Below are 18,766 nucleotides of genomic sequence, written 5' to 3'. Positions count from 1 at the left end.
CTTTTCATTGCTAACTTGATATTCAATAGAATTCAGAAGCCAGTGTCTTTATAAAATAATTTCGATATGAAAATAGCATTTATCTTTAATGTCATTTGCTTTGCACCAACATCACAATTCTATTTTAACAATTATTCTGAGTCCTTAGAAATTAAACCACTGTATTAACTACAGAGACAAGAGTATAAATTAGTTCAGCTATTTCAAATCCTTCAGCTTTCCTTCCAGTTAGATCTATACAACCAGATGGTAAAGATCAGGCTTAGGTGTTTAAAAATGATCTTCCTAATGGTGGCTTTCTTATTTTACTCTTATTATAAGAGTTGTTTGCAAGCAACAGCTTATACGAATTGGTTGGTTCACTGATATGATTGAGTGTAATAAATGGAAACTGCTATAGATTGTTAACATAGAGGTTGATAACCAGAATATCATGTAATTTTTCATACAGTTAGTAAGAACTGGTGATGCAGAAACTCTCAGGCCCTAAACAACAATTCACAGATTGCCAGTAAATCAGCATGAATTTGCTTGTGTTATGCTTCATTTTTGGAGTAAAGGCATTTATCAATACCCATTTTATATAGTTCAATCAAGTAATCTACAAATATAAAAGCATTTTGCTTTTGGGTATCGCCATGGTCCATGTAAATGCTCAACAGTCAGAATCGTCTGCAGGAAGCACTCCAAGTCACATGGTTTGGTTTACAGACCTGAATATACATATTTCATTAAACACTGGCATTTATGTGCTCAAGTGGTACAGTGGCTTTGGAATCTATGGTCAAGTGGAGTAAAAATAATGTGGAAGTTTAAATCAATCGAAGAGGTATCAACCACCCATCAAAACACTTCAGTTTTTTTAACTTAAATATCATGCAAAAGACTTTCCAGAATTATACCATTCCACCAAATTGCTCTTGTCAGGGTCACTAATGATCTCCAAATTGTGAAGATTACTAGCCAAGTCTCAGTTGTCGTCTTACTTGATCATTCCTTCTCCTCTGATATAATTTCTTCTCTTGGCTTCCAGCACACTGCATCCTCTTGCTTTTCCTCCTATCTCCCTAGATACGTCTTCTCAGGTTCATTGATTTGTTTCTCCTCTTCCTCCTGACCTCTCAACCTTGGAATATCCCAGGGATCTAGATACCCAGGGAGAACCAGTCACTTCTTGTCACCTCCTCCATCCCCACCCTGTCCAAAGCCATCATCCTCTCTCACCTGATTATTGCACTAGCTTCCTACTTAGTCCCCCAGCTCCCACCCTCCCCTTCTTACAGACTCCTCTCAACGCGGCAGCCAGAGTAAGCCTTTTATAGTGTAAGTGCCTCTCTGATCTCATCTTCCGATTACTCTCCTTCTCTCTCAGCTGCAGCTGGACCAGCCTCCTTGCTGTACCTCGAATAGGGAAGCCCTGGCTGCCTTGGGGTCTTTGCAGGGGCAGTTCCTTCTGCCTAGACTACGTCTCCCTCAGAGAGCCATATGGATAACTCCTCACCTGCTTCAAGTTTTTTGCTCAACATTTAAAGTTCTAAGCTGCACTGTCCTCAACACATTCTCCAGACCCTCTTTACTCTGCTGTATTTTAAAAGCACTCTGTTACTTTCTTATCTGCTATGTAATTACTTATTATGTTTATCTTCTATTGTTTGTTTCTTTTCATGGGACTGTACGCTCTTTGGGTTAGGAATTTTGATCAGTGTTGTTCATTGATGTGTCCCAAGAACTCAGAACAGTGCTTTGCTCTTAGAAGGTGCTCCAATTGCATCCGTGTGAGTGAACGGTGGTGCTATATCTAGAGCGATCAGGAGGTCAGTCTTTCTAAGTCTGGTATGGCAAAAGCCGGAGGAAAGAACAGTTCCTTGGTTAAAGATATGAAGTAGGAGTTAAAACTATTTTTGCCTAATATAAGGAAAGCACCTTTCAAGTAACAACCTCAAAGGGTTGATTGCTTTTTTCTCAGTAATTCTCACAATACCACACATTATCAGGTTCATAAATCAGGGTAAGGTTTTCCATTGATATATCTAGAAATTGAATAAGGTTTGTTGTGTGTGTGTGTGTGTGTGTGTGTGTGTGTGTGTGTTGGAAGGGAAGAGGGGATGTCTTTTTCTAAGGGATGAGCTACATGACTGTAAGATAGGATAGATTTAATGACAGTAGGTAGAGAGAACATAGTTATAACAATTTACAATATCTCATAATAGTGAAGGAATCAAGTAGAGAAGACCTAAGAAATTTCTGAAAGTTGAATTTCCTATGGGTTGAAAGATTTTCCTTCACAATTTTTAAGGAATGTGAAAAATAGAATAATTTGATAAAATATAGCTGCGATTTGCATGAGTGCTCTTAGAAGTTATGCTCTAAGATAAGTATGCAAAGATAGGTGATGATATTTCAGATGGTAAGTCAATAGAATAAATCTATATTCTATAGTAATAATTCTATAATTGCTTTCATGGTCTTATGTTACTATTGTATTAATTATTTCAAAGTTTATCACATTTTGCAAAAATCCTGTATTGTTATCAATATTCTAAGTCAACTTCAGCAATCACTTAAGGTTAGATCTTCAACTTCTATAAACCACTCTATGCCACAGCACTTTCATATTCCTATGGAGCAAATTTCTGTTTTCCACTGCAGGTTGGATCATTGAAATGGCAATACTCAAGGATAGCTTAGGGCCCTCCAACAAATGTTTTGATTCCCCTTTATTCAACATATTTTTATCACCCGGATTTCCCAGCTCTCGAGTTCAACTCTTACATCAGGAATATAATATTCATTGAATTGGAAGTGCTTTGTTTAATACTTGGTATAATACTCATTGAATTGGAATACTCATTGTTTATTACTCTCTTTCATTCCCTTTTGTTACCGTTCATGGTTAAGCCAAACATGAGGAAGGAATAATCTGAAAAATTAAAACATATCTATACAGATACCCACTTTGTGATTTCGAACAGCATTTTCTAGGGCAATACTGATCCCTGGAAAAGAAATGTCAGAAAAGTGCTCAGCTACCTTTTCAAATATAAGGTCATGAACATTTCCAGAAAAATAAAAACATGTAATGCATTAAAAGCCATGTTTCTCTATTTTTAGTTGCATGCAGATATTTTTGTTTGAAAGCACTGAAATTCTTAAAATAAATTAGCCATGTTGCTGATTTCAAAAATGTGAATGAGGGTATAAGGAGCAGAAGAAAAAATTGTTATCAATCCTACTCTGAATAATACTATTAAAGCAGAAAATATTTTATTTTAAATAATTGCCATTTCAGATACATAATAAAAATAATAGGAATAACCCCAACCACAAGATTTAATTCACACACACATATTTGTGTTGGTCCATGGAGGAAATATATGTTTTATGTTGAAATTATATATTTCTTTGAAATGTAGTTCAAAGTAAGGAAGAAAACTTTAAACATCTTCTTTCACTTTTAACTCCTTACATGCCTCAAAGCAAGCACCTGAACATATGTCAAAATACTCGAATTCATAGCTGCAAATCAGTAAGGTCTTTATTCATTGAGAAATTTCGTTTCCATATCCCTCTTGTTATACTTTCCCTTGGATGTTTATCTTGAAAATCCTACTCAGAGCTCAAATAAGTTTTTCTCAAAGTCACATTCATCTTTCATAGATCATTTCAGAAATCATACTCCTTCAGTATTTAAATAGGAGCAAAGACAACACTATCTCCATAACCCATGGAGAATTTATATATACTAGCACAGCTAGCTATCATTCTAAAGATATTTTCCACAGGAGACAAAGTCCATCACATAAACTCACGTGCATTTAGAGGGTGGATATTCACAGTGATGCCTGACATACCTATTTTTGGAGGAATCATGTCCACATCTCTTTATTCTTTACCCTCAGTAATTGATAAAAGGGGCCATCATTCTTGGCACAGGAAATGCCTCTTTTGATTGCCACCCCAAGTAATTAACCTTCCTAATAATTTCACTAAATTCCAAATCTAGCAGTCTTTTTGTCATTGACCCTTGGTTCTCAGAATTGTAGATTCTGCTCTTCTAGCCTCCTTTATCTTTCTTTCATGGCTCTTATTACCATTTGAATTACATGACTATTTGGCCAATTACCTTTCAATAACTATCTCTGACTGCACGAGGATGGGGGCGGGGATGACTAGTCCGCAGGGACTATCACAGAGGCCAGAACAGACTACCGAGTAGACTCTTCTTTTTTTTTTTTTTTTTTATGAAGTGGATTTATTTAGAGAGAAACACACTCCATAGAGTGTGGGCCATCTCAGAAGGTGAGAAAAAAAAAAAAAGACAACAAATAACAAGCGTTGGCGAGGATGTGGATAAAGGAGAGCCCTCATGCACTGTTGGAGGCATTGGAAATTGGTGAAGCCACTATGCAAAACAGTATGAAGGCTTCTCAATAAATTAAAAATAGGACTACAAAAAAAAAAAAAAAAAAAGTGAGAAAAGGCCCCGAGTAGACTCTTAACAAATGATTATTGACTAGATGACATAAAGACCAATGGTGCCATAAATGTTAAAAGATCCAGAAGATTGGTGTTTAGAATTTCACCCTTTATATTATGCTTTTCAGATAAAGTTACATTTACTGAAATTATGGCAATAATTCAACGAGTGAGACCTTTATGCTGTTCCAGAATATAACTCCATACCTTGTTTTTGTATTTTTTACTGAATATTAGAGCTTGGTACATTTAACCCTTGGCTGTGCTTATATTTAAGAAGAGTATTCTCACATATAAATCAGAAAGGAAGGAAATTAGGCATTTACTAGTAAAACCAATTAGTGTTTTAAGTGACCACGGATAATGACTTTCAATACCTTAAGCGATTTCATATTTATTGAGTGAAATATTGTCATAAGGATCTTTTTATATTTTCAGTCATTTCTTTTTTTTCTATTCAGTTTTGAAGATATTCACATTTTTTAGAGTCGAATGGCTATCATCAAAAAATAAGAAATAACAAGTCTTGTTGAGCATGTGGAGAAAAGAAACACTTGTGTACTGTTGGTGGGAATGTAAATTGGTGCAGCCACTATGGAGAACAGTATGGGGGTTCCTCAAAAAATTTATTTCTTAAAGACTTCTTTCACTGTCACATATGAATCATATGGAGTTTCTGGTTTAGAACTTTGTGTTCTTACTATGGTCCGATTTTTTTTAAACAAAACATTTATCATTTAGCATTTGCCTACAACCATCACATCAGTACATAATAAGTGGCAACGAAACAGGTGATTGGCGAATGTTGTCATTACTCTGTTAGAAGGAGAGTCTGAGGAAAAGGGTTCTTTGAGAGAAGTAACAGGACTGATACTGGATCTCTGTTCCATGGCTGGCACAGCGAGCCACACCCTTTCTACTAATGAGTCTGGAAGGGTTGCCAGCTCTGCCTTTTATCTGGGAAAACACAGGGCTATTTATGCCCGAACATCATGTACTGAATTTACTTCCATTGGTTAACATGGTCACCATTCCTGGTCTTTCAAGTCGGAAAAGAAAGCAAAGTGAATGTACTTGCTATATGATAGGGGGAGTTTGGTAGTTGGGAAGTCTACATGCAAAGCTTGTTTATTTTGACAAAACAACTCTGGCTTCAAGGGATTAGACTGGAAGGCAGAGAAAATGGAAGTCAAGAGTGATTGGGTCAGTATTGAGAAATCCTAGTCAAGAATGTTGCAGCAGCCTTTAAGCTAGGGCAAGGGGGAATATTGAAGTTGCATGTGTAGATAGAATCAACAGTGACTAAGTTGGTATGAAGGAAAATTTGAAGGCTTGTTTAAGATTCTAATTCTGAGTAACCGGGTGACACGATTATATTAAAATATAGCCCTGGGGAAGAAGAGCAGGTTGGGAGTTGGAAGATGATGAGTTTTAGAAGTTTTGAGTTTGAAGTACACTGAAGATATTCATATGCGATGTTTACCAGTTACTTGGAAATGTAAGTCTGGAACTGATGAGAGAGATCAGGGATAGAGACATAGATTTTAAGATTTTCATAAAGGAGGAAAAGGTGAACTGAGCGGAGATTAAACAAGAGGGACAGAACCCAAGGGAATACCTTTAAGGTCAGGCAGAGAAAGAGGCACCTGTAAGTGGATTCAGGAGTGATCAGAGAGATTGAAGGAAAATCTTCCAGTGTCACAGAAGGCAAAGGAGAAGAGATTTTAATGGTCAGGGAGCTGACAGTGCCTAATGCCAGTAATCTGAAAGCCTTTTTCTCACGTTTGTTTCCAAATATTACTTTGTGTAAATTATGTAATAATTGGTTTCTCAGCTTTAGTAACAATGACATGAAGAAACTCAAAGTAATTCTTTGTGTTATTAGAACTGCACAATTTCCTCAATGTGTTTATTGTTTACCATTCAAATATTTGACATACTTTACCTAGAAACCTAGGAAATATATTTTCTTTGAATTTTATGATTTAAATAAGGAACCTTTGGCTTGTACTGAATTTTCAGACTACATGTAAAATTACTTGTAATGAAAAAAAGGAAAAAAATTATACAGTATAATCCATCATTTATCAAACCCCCTAAAAAAATAGTGATGTCTGCCAGCTTTTCCATTTTAGCATTTTGGGATAACTCTATGAATAAAACAAACAAAAAAAAATCAGAATAAAAATTCTCAAAATTAAGCATTGATTCCTGTCAAATGATAATGAAAAATCACTAGGTTTCTTTCCCTGTGATATCAAAGAAGTGTTAAGTGTGAAAATTAAGGAACAGTTGTGTGTATGTAAATTTTTTGAATAAATTAAATTTTAAGAAATGTGTTATTAAGTTACAGGTGAAGTCGTTATATTAAATATAGGTAGTTCTCACTGTGCACAGGATAACATTAACTGGAAACTCAGGCATAGCAAACCACGTTATTGCTTTCCATGGTCATGGTCCCGGTCCCATGGCCACTGAGAGGATTGCCTATATGTTATAAAATCACTTTTCATACGTTTATTGCATAGAGCATCTTGAAACAGAAATCCTTTCATCTCAATATATTATCCTAAAACCAATGTTAAAGAGGTAAGTTAAAATATACTTATTCACTGCTACATTCAAACCCCATTGCAAATTCTCATAAAGCAAAATGACAAATTATTCACTATTTTAAAGAGCAAATATCACATTTAATAGATTCTAAGAATTGTATGTAACAATGCCTTGTGGAACAATACACCCTACAAAAGTGATCTTGAATGTAGGTTTACAATAGACATTTGTATGCAAAAGAACTAAATTCATTGTCTTTTCTAATTCACCATTTATGGAAGTTTTGGGCCCTAGGTAAAAATACAGAAATATAGGCTAAAGAAGACACCACCTATTGTATTGCTTCTTTGTAAATTTTCAGAAAATCTGCTCTGCTTTAAAATTAATACTGTCTTTCAATATTATCAGCTGAGAAATGTATTTAAAATTTTTTTGGTATATACAATGTATCTTAAATTTAAGGCATGGGAGATATGGGTCTTTACTCAGACATTCAAAAGATAAAAATAATAATATAACAAATATCCATGTACCCACCATTCATCTTAAAATATAAGATATTATGAATTCAATAACTAATAAGAAGCTGCTGTATAAAAAAATAAAATAAAATACAGAGTCCTAAAAAAATTTTTAAAAAGACATTATGAATTCAATTAAAGCCTATCATACACGCCTCTGATTGAAATATCTTCCCTAACTCCCCCGAGGTAACCAGTATCTGAGTTTCATATTTTTCAGTGCACTTTTATGATATAGGTTTTTAATTGATGCTTTTTTTTTTTTTAAGGTTAAAGTGATTCTTTCCTGTGTCTGGTTGTGAATTTTTATTTTGAAAAGTTGTTTTGGGTTTTATCAATGTTTTCTGCATTGAGATTGATCTATAGTCTGTGTCAATTGTAAAGTTTTAAACCTCAAGCCCCATATGATTCATATATGATGGTGAAGGGAGTCTTTAAGAAGTAAATGACTGAAGCAATAGAAAAAGATCCTTACGAAAATATTCACTCAGTAAATATGAAAATGCTTAGGGTATTAAAAGTAGTTATTTGTAGGGGGACTTCCCTGGCAGTCCAGTGGTTAAGACTTCACCTTCCAATGCAGGGGGTGTGGATTCGATCCCTGGTTGGGGAACTAAGATCCCACATGCCTCGCAGCTAAAAAAACCAAAACATAAAACAGAAGCAGTATTGTAACAAATTCAATAAAGACTTTAAAAATGGTCCACATCAAAAAAAAAAAAAATTCTTAAAAAAAAAGGAGTTATTTGTAATCACTTAAAACACTATTTGGTTTTACTAATAACCTCCTAATTTCCTTCCTTTTTGATTTATATGTAAGATCATTCTTCTTAAATTAATAAGCACAGTCAAGCGTTAAATGTACAAAGCTATAATGTTCACTGAGAAATAAAAACTGATCTTCTGTCAAGTGTTTTTATATGTATGCTCTTATATAGTCATTCAGAACACTGATTAGGAAAAGGATGTAAGTGAATATATAAAATTATGATTTAGGCACAAGTGATTTTTAACCCTTAATGCTTTTTGTTTAATTTCAATATCCAAAATAGATAAAATATGGTAAGGAGGATAAAAATCTCACTGTAATCAAATTTCTCACCTTAGCATAACTATTATCACTTTATTTCCAGACAAGTTTTTACACAAACTGTGGCTATTAAGTGATGGATCTCACCACATGAGACAAAGCCCAAGTGCCAACTTTAAATTAATTTTGGAATATGAAATTCATCCATTGATTTTTAAAGTAAAGTAGCTCAAACACAAACTAAAATGAACTATATTTTATATTGAAGACCAGTAGTCATCTTAAAAAAAAACAGTTTTCTTGTTTTTTTTTTACAAAATCAACTTTCATTATTCTTTCTACAAAAATCATCTAACTCTTACTGAATTTACCATTTCATTCAGTTTTTCAGTCTTTTACTTGGTTTTTAAAAGTCTCTCATCAAGATTTCCCTGGTGGCACAGTGGTTAAGAATCTGCCTGCCAATGCAGGGGACATAGGTTTGAGCCCTGGTCCAGGAAGATCCCACACGCCGGGGAGCAACTAAGCCCGTGCGCCACAACTACTGAGCCTGTGCTCTAGAGCCTGCGAGCCACAGCTACTGAAGCCCGCATGCCTAGAGCCCGTGCTCCGCAACAAGAGAAGCCACTGCAATGAGAAGCCCACACACCGCAATGAAGAGCAGCCCCTGCTTGCCGCAACTAGAGAAAGCCCGAGCGCAACAATGAAGACCCAACGCAGCCAAATAAATAAATAAATGAATAAATTTTTAAAAAAAGAAGTCTCATCATAAGCCACAGTCTTTTGTGATATCAATATAAAGTTTAGAAACTTGTTTACATCTACTTTTGGTTTTATTCTGCCTTGAATGAAAATAATCTTATTTGATATAAAAAGAAAATTTCAATGATTTAATTTTATGTCCAACAATAGTAAATTATTGATTTTTATAGTAAACAATTGTTTACATGTTATAAGAAAACAATTTATATTTCAAATTTTAACACAATTTATAAATAAATAAAATAAATAGAATAAGATTTTATTTATTTAAAACTTTATTTTATTTAATTAAATAAATTAAAAATATTTTTAAAATTTATATTTCAAATTATAAAATGATTTTTATTGAAAGCAATTTGATTTTTTATTTAAACTCAACCACTAAGAAGTGATACTCTGTCAACTATTTACTTCTCCCCAAAGTTATCATTTTACTGCCCTGTACAGTCAGGGATAATGACCACTTCTTACTTCAGAATGAGGCCTGGATCTCTTAGTTGGACATTTAACATCCTTCTTGAATTAGCACAAAACTTCTTCCTTTATCTCCAACACTCCCCTGCTGAATCCTTTAGTACAGGCCCACCGTTCTGGACTATTCACAGATGTGCACATGAAGGTCAACCAGATGCCAGATCATGCCTTCCAACACTTGGCTCTGCTGGTACCACGAGGATGCGGTTTCTCTTCTAACTGCACATTTACACAGCCATATTTGTTTCTGGATAGTTTTCCGTTCTTTTTTTTCTTTTTCTTTTTCTTTCAGGGATTTTTGTTTTGGCCATGCCCTGCAGCTTGCAGGTTCTTAGTTCCCCGACCAGCGATTGAACCCGGGCCCTCAGCAGTGAAAGCGCAGAGTCCTAACTACCAGACTGACAGGGAATTCCCAGTTTTCCATTCTTAACCATGATCTTTAATCTCAGTATAATAACAATTTTTTAAAAAGTGAATACTTTCATAGTAAAACAGCTAAATGTGGAATAGAAAATAGTTTTGATCTAGATCAAAACTGTATTGTTAACTATATTTGGTTGTTCATTAAATTTGCAGACAATGTACTTATGTATAACTTTTTCAATGTTCTTAAGTGTTTTTAGCATTAAGAATTTGTTCTAAAGGTTGAGTGTTGTGTAGTTTTGAAATATTTAAATGGTCAGGTCAAACAAACACAAGACTTCTGAACACTGCTTGGAGCTAAATTTGAAACCAACCAAATTTCTTAGGTTTGCAAAATTGAACGAGAGAAGTACCACTGAGCTGAATGCATGTCAGGAGCAGTGGCTCCACTAGAATTAAACCAATTCAAAGTTGTACTTGGACCAGGATTTGCAACGGGTCCAAGTGGCCAAAACACAGCATTTAAAAACACATGATGTACATGTGTTTTTCCATTAAACTAAATTCAGTTTCTTTTTTCAAGCCCAAATTTATCTTCAGAACAAGAGATTAGTGTTTCTATTCTATCTTTTCTAATACTGAATTGACCTTTCATTAGAGAGCACATTATTATTTAAAGCTGTGTCATTACTAACCTGATTCTTTTTGCTGACCTGTATCTTTTGTTTCAATCAACCAAGTCATAACTTTTGGTTCATTATACCACTGGCGCATGTGTGTCTTTCTCCGTAATCCTCATCCCTCTTTTGCTTACGTTTTTCTCTCAGTGAATTACAGAAAGTCAGAAGTTGTTATGATTCAAAACAGCTCTTTCATTGCTTGGACCAGTCATTTTCTTACTGTCCTTTGGCTATTATTTTTAACTCGTTTTATATCTTTGTATTTTGCAATGGGGTGGAATGGTACACTTTGAAAGCTCTTGACATGACAGCCAACCTGCCATTTGCTATTTACTAGGAATGTAAAGTGGATGATGCAGCCATTTTGGGGGTCAGTGTCCTCACCTGTACATTGGGAACACAATGCCTGCATGACCAACCCCATATTAATAGTAATACCACCCTACCTTAAGATAGATGATCCAGGAAATCAAAGTAGTTATTGAATGTGAAACACTTATGCACTGGGTGAAATAAAAATACAATCTGTTATCTCTGATAATCCTGAGTATTAAATAAAATTACAGGTGGGGGTGTTTTGCAGGTAGAGTTTTCGTTTCTAGGAGAAAGCCTAGTTAAAGAAGGCAGTACTGAACCATCCTGATGCGTCATCCTCTGCTTCAGATGGTCTCCTCTTCTTATTTCCACTGCTCTCATCTTTCTCCCCTTCCTCTTCTCAGTTGTTTTTGGTTTAAATGTAACATATTTGCTGAACAAAGCTTACACATCCCCTCTTCCTTTCCAACCACTCAAAACACACACACACACCTTCACAACCCAGCCCATTTGACTGTCACACAACAGCTCTAGGTAAAGCTTTTCTGAAGAAAATAGACTCTGCTGAGTACCCCTTTATCCTCAGTATACATTACAAGTATCAGTACTGAACTTTTCAATGCTTACAATGTTCCCTAGGAGTATATCAGTTAAGCAGGCAAAAAAATATATATCTGGAAGTTTATTATTTTTCCACCAATACATTTGACACCACCTTTGGAGAGCGAACAAAAGGCATACTGTCAAGCAGATAGACCTGGACAAAATGTTACTCTTTGTTCCACACAAGCACAGAAGTATATTTAAGCAAAGAAAGACATTCCATGACTCTCCTGGGACTTCCTTCCTCAGCTGAATTATACCAACATGTTCACACCACTTGGTTCAGACTGTGTTGGAATTTTAAATGCAGACTTCTATTTGCCAATGCTTCAATCCCACAGCTATAAAAATTCATATTAGGATTGAACCTGGCTTTAAAACATCATAGAACAAATGGAAGTTTATTGGAAAAATGTGTATACACATGAAATTAGTCGGAGATATGAAAATAAGGGGTGTCCTTGTTTGACAGATTCTATACTTCTACAGGACAGCCTCAAAGTCACCAGAAGTCACCTGGTTTGGGATTATGTTTCAAATCCAGGCTCACTGACATTCATGAAACTTTTGGCAAAACATGGGCCAAGTTTCAAGCAAGGCTGGGTAGAATACTTCTTTCATGTGGAACCTATGTGAAACTCAGTGGTTTTGACGAGGTTTCTCCTTGAGTTTCACATTCAAACAAGCCAAAGTTTCAGAGTAAAATTAAGGGGCAGAGGGAAACAAACAAAAAAACCCAAAAGAACACGAAAAAAATGGCTTGCCTAAGAATTTAATGGCTTCTATCATGTTCCAAACCCATTTCGTCCTTTGGATTCTGCAAATGAACTTGTATTGCCTTTTAGCAATACATTTCTCCTCAGCAATGCCAAATCAAGCCTTCCTAGTATTAAGGAGGAGAGTATTCTAGAACCCCCCAAGGCAGGGAAGTGTATGCTCAAAATAACTGGAGGATTTCAAGTTTTGACTGTACACACATCACAGAAATGGGATGATTAAAAAGCTCCATATTATGCAGATCTGAAGGGAGAAAGTTAGCAATTAAATGTCCAGCTTTTGGAAATAAAAAATTAGACTGAATAGCTCTAGGTTCTCCTACTATCTTACTCCCAGTTCTAGAGATCGTACTGCATCTGCTCCTAATCTGGAGGGACGTCTCCCATAGCTGACTCCCTACTCCACCCCTCTGAACAGGAGTCCTGCAGCCACTGGCTTTCTCCCTTGTCAGCAAGGTGCAGAGCACGGAGCACAGTGTATCAGTCCCCACAGTCAGGGACTTGCACAGAATCCTGACAGGGTCAGGCTCGCTCCACTCTTCACCTTCACCAGGACACGGGGACAGCTTGCCAGGGAACATCGAACTCAGTATCCGGCTGAGGACTTTGAAAATATCCTTTGCTTGTGGTGAAGAAGAAAAGCGTGACAAACAAATGGAATAACACATGAATTTTCTCCCAAATAAAGAATCTGACTGAATGGCTAGAAAGCGCTACACTCTGCCTATTTTAGGAAATACGTTTTTTTCATTCCTTATCCCTCATTCCCTCATTCAGCAGAAGTTTCACTACCATAACACACTTCTGGCTACAGAGGATTTTTCTTTTCCTTTTTTTTTTTTTCTAGTTTTCCTTTTTTTAATTTTCTTTTTTTTCTCTTTAATTTTTCTTCTTCTTTTTCTTTCTTTTTTTAAAAAAAGTTACCCGGAAGATGTGTGTTTAAAATGCATTTTTCTTTTGACATATGGTGTGACACCAATAAACTTCTTTGGAAACAAGAATCTCTAAATTCCAAGGACTTCAGTGTCCATGTTAAAAAGCAACAGTAAGGCCCCGAGGCACATGGTAATTTGGAGGCACTCAAGTGAGGGGTTGATAGAATCTGGTCTGTGCACCGTCATTTGCTGCTTGATTTTAGACATCTGCTTGGAGGGGCACAGAGAGCTATCATAAAGTCTATAATGGTCAGAGAAACTTGCCATAAAATAGTCTTGGCCTCTCAGTTGGGGGTCCCTGTACTAATAAAACCTAACACATATCAGTGAGAGAAAACCAAAGCCCAATAGATTATTCAAAGGAAATAATATAAAAGCGTTAAACCAAAAAAAAAAAAAAAAAGACTTTTTACTGAACATAGTAAATACTCATAACGAAAGTAAATGCTGTGTTTGAAGTTAAAGTCCACAGATCAAAGTACTTTGCAGAATGTCAAGACCAAGCATAAGGTAGGGGAGGGGGAGGCACAGAAAACTCTCCAAAATATTATATTGTCACATTGGAGAAACCTGCTAGCCGAAGACAGTCAGCTGGTTAAGGAATTCTCAAAACCGAGTCACCAAGTTGTGCTAGGAGTATACAAAAAAACAAAACAAACAAATAAAAACTGTTCTCATTCTACGCTAGTAATGAACAGCACAGTGATGAAAGAAGGTACTAAGGTAGAGCTATCTCCTTGTCCTTAAAATAATTACTAATATATCTCCTTTCCTCAGGTAGTTGCATCTTTTTCCTTAAAAAAAAATGCCCTTAGAAAGTTAAAAATAAGTAAGCCGTCTAAACAGGAAAATTAGGATGTCTGCAAGGCTCTGGACGACTCTGGCAATGAGGCTTAATTAGCGTTCTGCTGCAGCTCAATCACAGGCGGGTCTGTACTGCAGGTCAACATGACAGAGTGCGTTCAGCACAGTTTAAAATTACAGCCACAGAAATGCACAGATGCTACTCCTGTATCCTGGAACACCGTATTTACCTGGAAATCGTTCAGCACCCCAGTTTATTCTCCCGGTTAACAAGTTATTTAAAATACATTAGTCATAAACATATCATAAACCAATAACATCACTTCAGAATTAAAGAAAAATCTTACCTACAGGCAGCCGGGTTCAACAGTTGCTCTGAAGAGAGGTAGGAGTCATTGGCCTTTTACACGTGGAGATTGTTTATTTAGCCCTTTTTTAAAAGGTCTTGAACTTCAGAGGTTTAAGATTAAGTCCAACCCAAGTGTCTGAAGGAAAAAAAAGGCAAGAGAGAAGGCAAATGAGAGACGGAAAGAATCCCAGCTGCTGGGTGGTGCTACTGTTCTGAGAGCGTTTGAGCTATTTTCAGCATTAACAGCAGCCGGGGTTGTCTGCAAGGGATGAAAAAACCTTGCCGAATCGCCACAGCCCCCCTCCGGGGAAGGGGGCGGGACACAAACCAGGAAACCCACAACAACTTGCTTCACTGTGCAAATATTCATTTACATTTTGAGGAAAACTGCCAGCACGATTGAAAACAAAACACAATAAAACATTTCAACTGAAATCTTAAAAGAAACATAGTGCTTTGCCATAATCCTCGCGTTTTCAAAATGATCTACCTGGTTTGTTGAAAATAAGATGTTCTTTTTATGCCTTATTGAGAGGAAAGACTTTTCTTCCGATAGTTCCTTGCTTGCTTATATGGCTCTTTAAAAATATTTTAGATCTCTCTGGGAGGAATAGCTGTTATCATCCTATCCTTCTTAAGACTGAAGACAAATGGTTTATTTCTAGCCCACACCCAAATTTCCAGTTTCATCAACTATGCTATTTTTGACAGCTACTGGGTTAAGCTGTTGACATTTCTTATCTGTTGGCAGAGATTGGGGTCCATTCAGTGACAAGACGCAGACAGGCACCCGTCCCCTGACTCTCCCTCCAAAGGCCAACGAAGAAATATTTCAGATTGGGTCACCAACAATGACTGGCAAACTCTGAGCTTTCATTTTGTTTGTAGAATGATGAATTAAGATCTACAAATTGTATTCATTCATTCATTCAACAAATATTTTTGTGGCAAGTACTGAGTCTACTATCTGCCAAGAACTCTGAGAATACAATAGTGGACAAAATTAACAATGTCTTTGCCTCAGAAGGCTTACAGCACACAAACGCAGAAAGAATGAGGACGGACTTTGCTATAGACTTTTACAGCTTCTTTTCCACAGGCTGTTCAAACCATAGCAACTGGAGATGGAGATCTCTTTCTACTCTGACTGAAGGAAGAGATGCGTCATCAGACTGACTCCTGACTTCCATTGCTTCATTATGCCTTTTGCAACACCCCTAAGAAGGAAAATTAGTTACTTCCTACCAAGGAAACACTTAAGTATTTTTTATAAAAGCCTTTATTCTACGTAGATGAAATCCCTGAATCCTCTGAATTCCCTTTTCTTCATAACAAAGAGAAGGCTTGCACAGTCAGGAAGTACTGTGGAGAGGTGAAAGAAGATTCTCTGATCTTAGACCAGTATACAAACCACCTTGATATATTTTATAGTTAATATTATGAAGGTTGCTTACCAGAGGCTCAGATCAAATTCAACTCTTTCCTTGCCACTGATTAGAGAAAATACTGAGGAAAGAAATAGGTGAGGGAGAATAAGAGGTACGGACTTCCAGTTGCAAAATAAATGAGTCACAGGTATGAAATGTACAGTGTGGGGAATCTGTACAGTCAATAACTATGTCATATCTTGGTATGGTGACAGATGGCAACTAGACTTATTGTAGTGATCATTTTGAAATGTATAGAAATGTGAAATCCTGTTACACTATGCCGGGTAACAGGAACTAACATTGTGTTGTGGGTCAATTATACTCCAAAAACAAACAAACAAGCAAACTCATAGAAAAAGAGGTCAGATTTGTGGTTACTAGAGACAGGGGTTGGAGGAAAGATAATTGAGTGAAGGCAGTCAAAAGGTACAAACTTCCAGTTAAAAGTAAGTACTAGGGATGTAATGTACAGCATGATAAATATAATTAACACTGCAGTATTTTATATATGAAAGTTGTTAAGAAAGTAAATCCTAAAAGTTCTCATCATAAGAAAAACATTTTTTTCCCTATTTCTTTAATTTTGTATCTATATGAGATGATTGATCACAAAACTTATTGTGGTCGTCATAATGTACGTAAATCAAATGATTATGCTGTACACCTTGACTTATACAGTATTGTATGTCAATTATATCTCAATAAAACTGGAAGAAAAAAGAAAGAAAATACTGAAGACTATGCATGATATGTTTTTAAAAAAAGTTACACGACTGCCATTTCAACTACTACGGTAAAATAGTGAAATCTTTCGGAATGATATGCTTATGTTAAGACTACGCAGATATTTAAATTAAAAAAATTATAACTTACGTTTGAAATATGTAATCAAAATTTTAAAATAAGATTAACCTTATTTAAAAAATATGCAGCAGGGTTTTTAAAAAGATCTCTGTAGAATAATGCATTTTTCTGTTCATTTATTTTAACCGGTCCCATTTTAATAAGTCTTAAATAACTGTCAGTTTAATATCGGATATTTACTTTACTTGTCAAAATGATAAATGGTAATTCTGGCAAAAAAATGGAAGCCTAGCCTCAGAAAAAAAATTTTTAATTGTTTTTACTTTTTCCTCCTTATAGTAGTTTATAATGGAAAGGAAAATACATTTTAAAATTGGCCTTCCTTGAGAAACTATGGAAGTTAAGGGAACAGATAAAGATTAACTATTTGAGTACTAAGTCAAACATAATTTTTAAATTCCAAACTGCCTGCTTTTCACACCAATACTGAGAGAAGCCCATTGCCTCCTGTTTAACTATTATTAATCATTTTATGTCAATCTGCACTTGAATGAACAGGTTATGACCCTGCTAGCTCCCCATTTAGGATGAGTCCTACACTGCCAGGTGACTCACCCGGGTCTCCTTTGTTCCCCAAAGATCCTGACTGTCCAGACAGCCTGTCCATAAGCACCTTTTGACAGATTTGATGTCACAGAAGAGTGCAGATTGAGGCATAGTTTTAAAGGTTAGAAGACAGTAAATTTGGACTTTCCTACTTTCGCAACCACTATGACTTTTATAAGTTATTAATGCCTTAGCAATTGTACCAACTGTACTACTGTTAATGATTTTATTTATATTCTTTCTCTCTTTTTTGTTTTTACAAATAAATTGATTTAAAATCATTAGAAAATGCTTATATTAGAGTTGGACTTCTTATATTGGTGAAGCACTAAATAGGGCTTTGGCATAACCCTTCTCCTGTATAAGATAGGGATAATAACAGTACCAGTCCACAGAGTTGTGGGAGGGTTTACATGATGGTGCACACAAAATGCTTAACTAAGCAATGCCTGATGCATAGAAAGCATAAAAGTTAATGCTATTATCACTGTAAGTCTAGAGCTTGGCTATCCAATATGGTGGATACATATGGCTGTTGAGCACTTAACATGTGGTTCGTCAGAACTGAGATGTCATATAAGTGCAAAATGTACACCAGACTTTGAAGACTTAGTATGAAAAAGAGACTGTTGATCATATATTGAAATGGTATTTCAGACATATTGTGTTAAATAGGATAATTTGTTAAAATGAATTTTACCTGTTTCTTTTTACTTTTTAAAATGCCAGAACCTTTTAAATGTACAAATGTGGCTTGCATTCTATTTTTATTGGGCAGTGCCATCTAGGCCAATGGTTCTCAAACTGTAGCGAGCATCAGAGTCTCCTGGAAGGCTCGTCAAATCACAGAATGCTGGGTCCTACCCCTCGTTTCTGACTGAGTATGTCTGGGAAGGGGCCTGAAATTCTGATCTCTAACAAGTCCCCAGTGATTCTTGACCACACTTGGCGAACCACTGGTCTCGATCCATGCTACTTAAAAGAGTGGTCCATGGGTCAACAACTAATTCTTGGAGGAATTAGAACACTTGGCAAGTTTGCCGGCAGAGATGCAGGCTCCAAAGATAAGGACTAAGATAAGGACCTAGTTACAAGAACCCTTGTGCGAGGCATGAGCGGGACCGGCCGCCATGTTCACTGAGGTTCTTAAACTCTCCAAAAGGGCAGGATTGGTTTCGGAGGCTCGAGCAAGAATAATCTTTCTGAGATGGAGAGGGGGAAAAACGGATGGAAATGTTGGAAGTCAGTCTAGCTGTACATTTCCTTCTCTCCCTCCACAGCA

General features: G+C 36.1%; 1 protein-coding gene across 9 annotated transcripts in view; it reads right to left on the bottom strand.

The window, feature by feature from the left end:
- The window catches only part of SORBS2 (sorbin and SH3 domain containing 2), a 230,452-nt gene that overhangs the window by 179,333 nt on the left and 32,353 nt on the right, over positions 1 to 18,766 (bottom strand). For 8 of the 9 annotated variants that reach the window (XM_082375164.1, XM_082375171.1, XM_082375165.1 and 5 more), the window contains exon 2: positions 14,643 to 14,780. The gene's annotated coding sequence lies outside the window, so the exon portion shown is untranslated. Of the gene's footprint in view, positions 1 to 14,642; positions 14,925 to 18,766 lie in introns of those variants that run through there. The other variant, XM_082375170.1, reaches the window with a different exon arrangement.

This window comes from Balaenoptera borealis, assembly GCF_965194805.1.
Source record: "Balaenoptera borealis genome assembly, chromosome: 21".
Taxonomy (NCBI): Eukaryota; Metazoa; Chordata; class Mammalia; order Artiodactyla; family Balaenopteridae; genus Balaenoptera; species Balaenoptera borealis.
The sequence above is the reverse complement of the archived record's forward strand: the minus strand, read 5'-3'. Positions and strand labels throughout refer to the sequence as shown.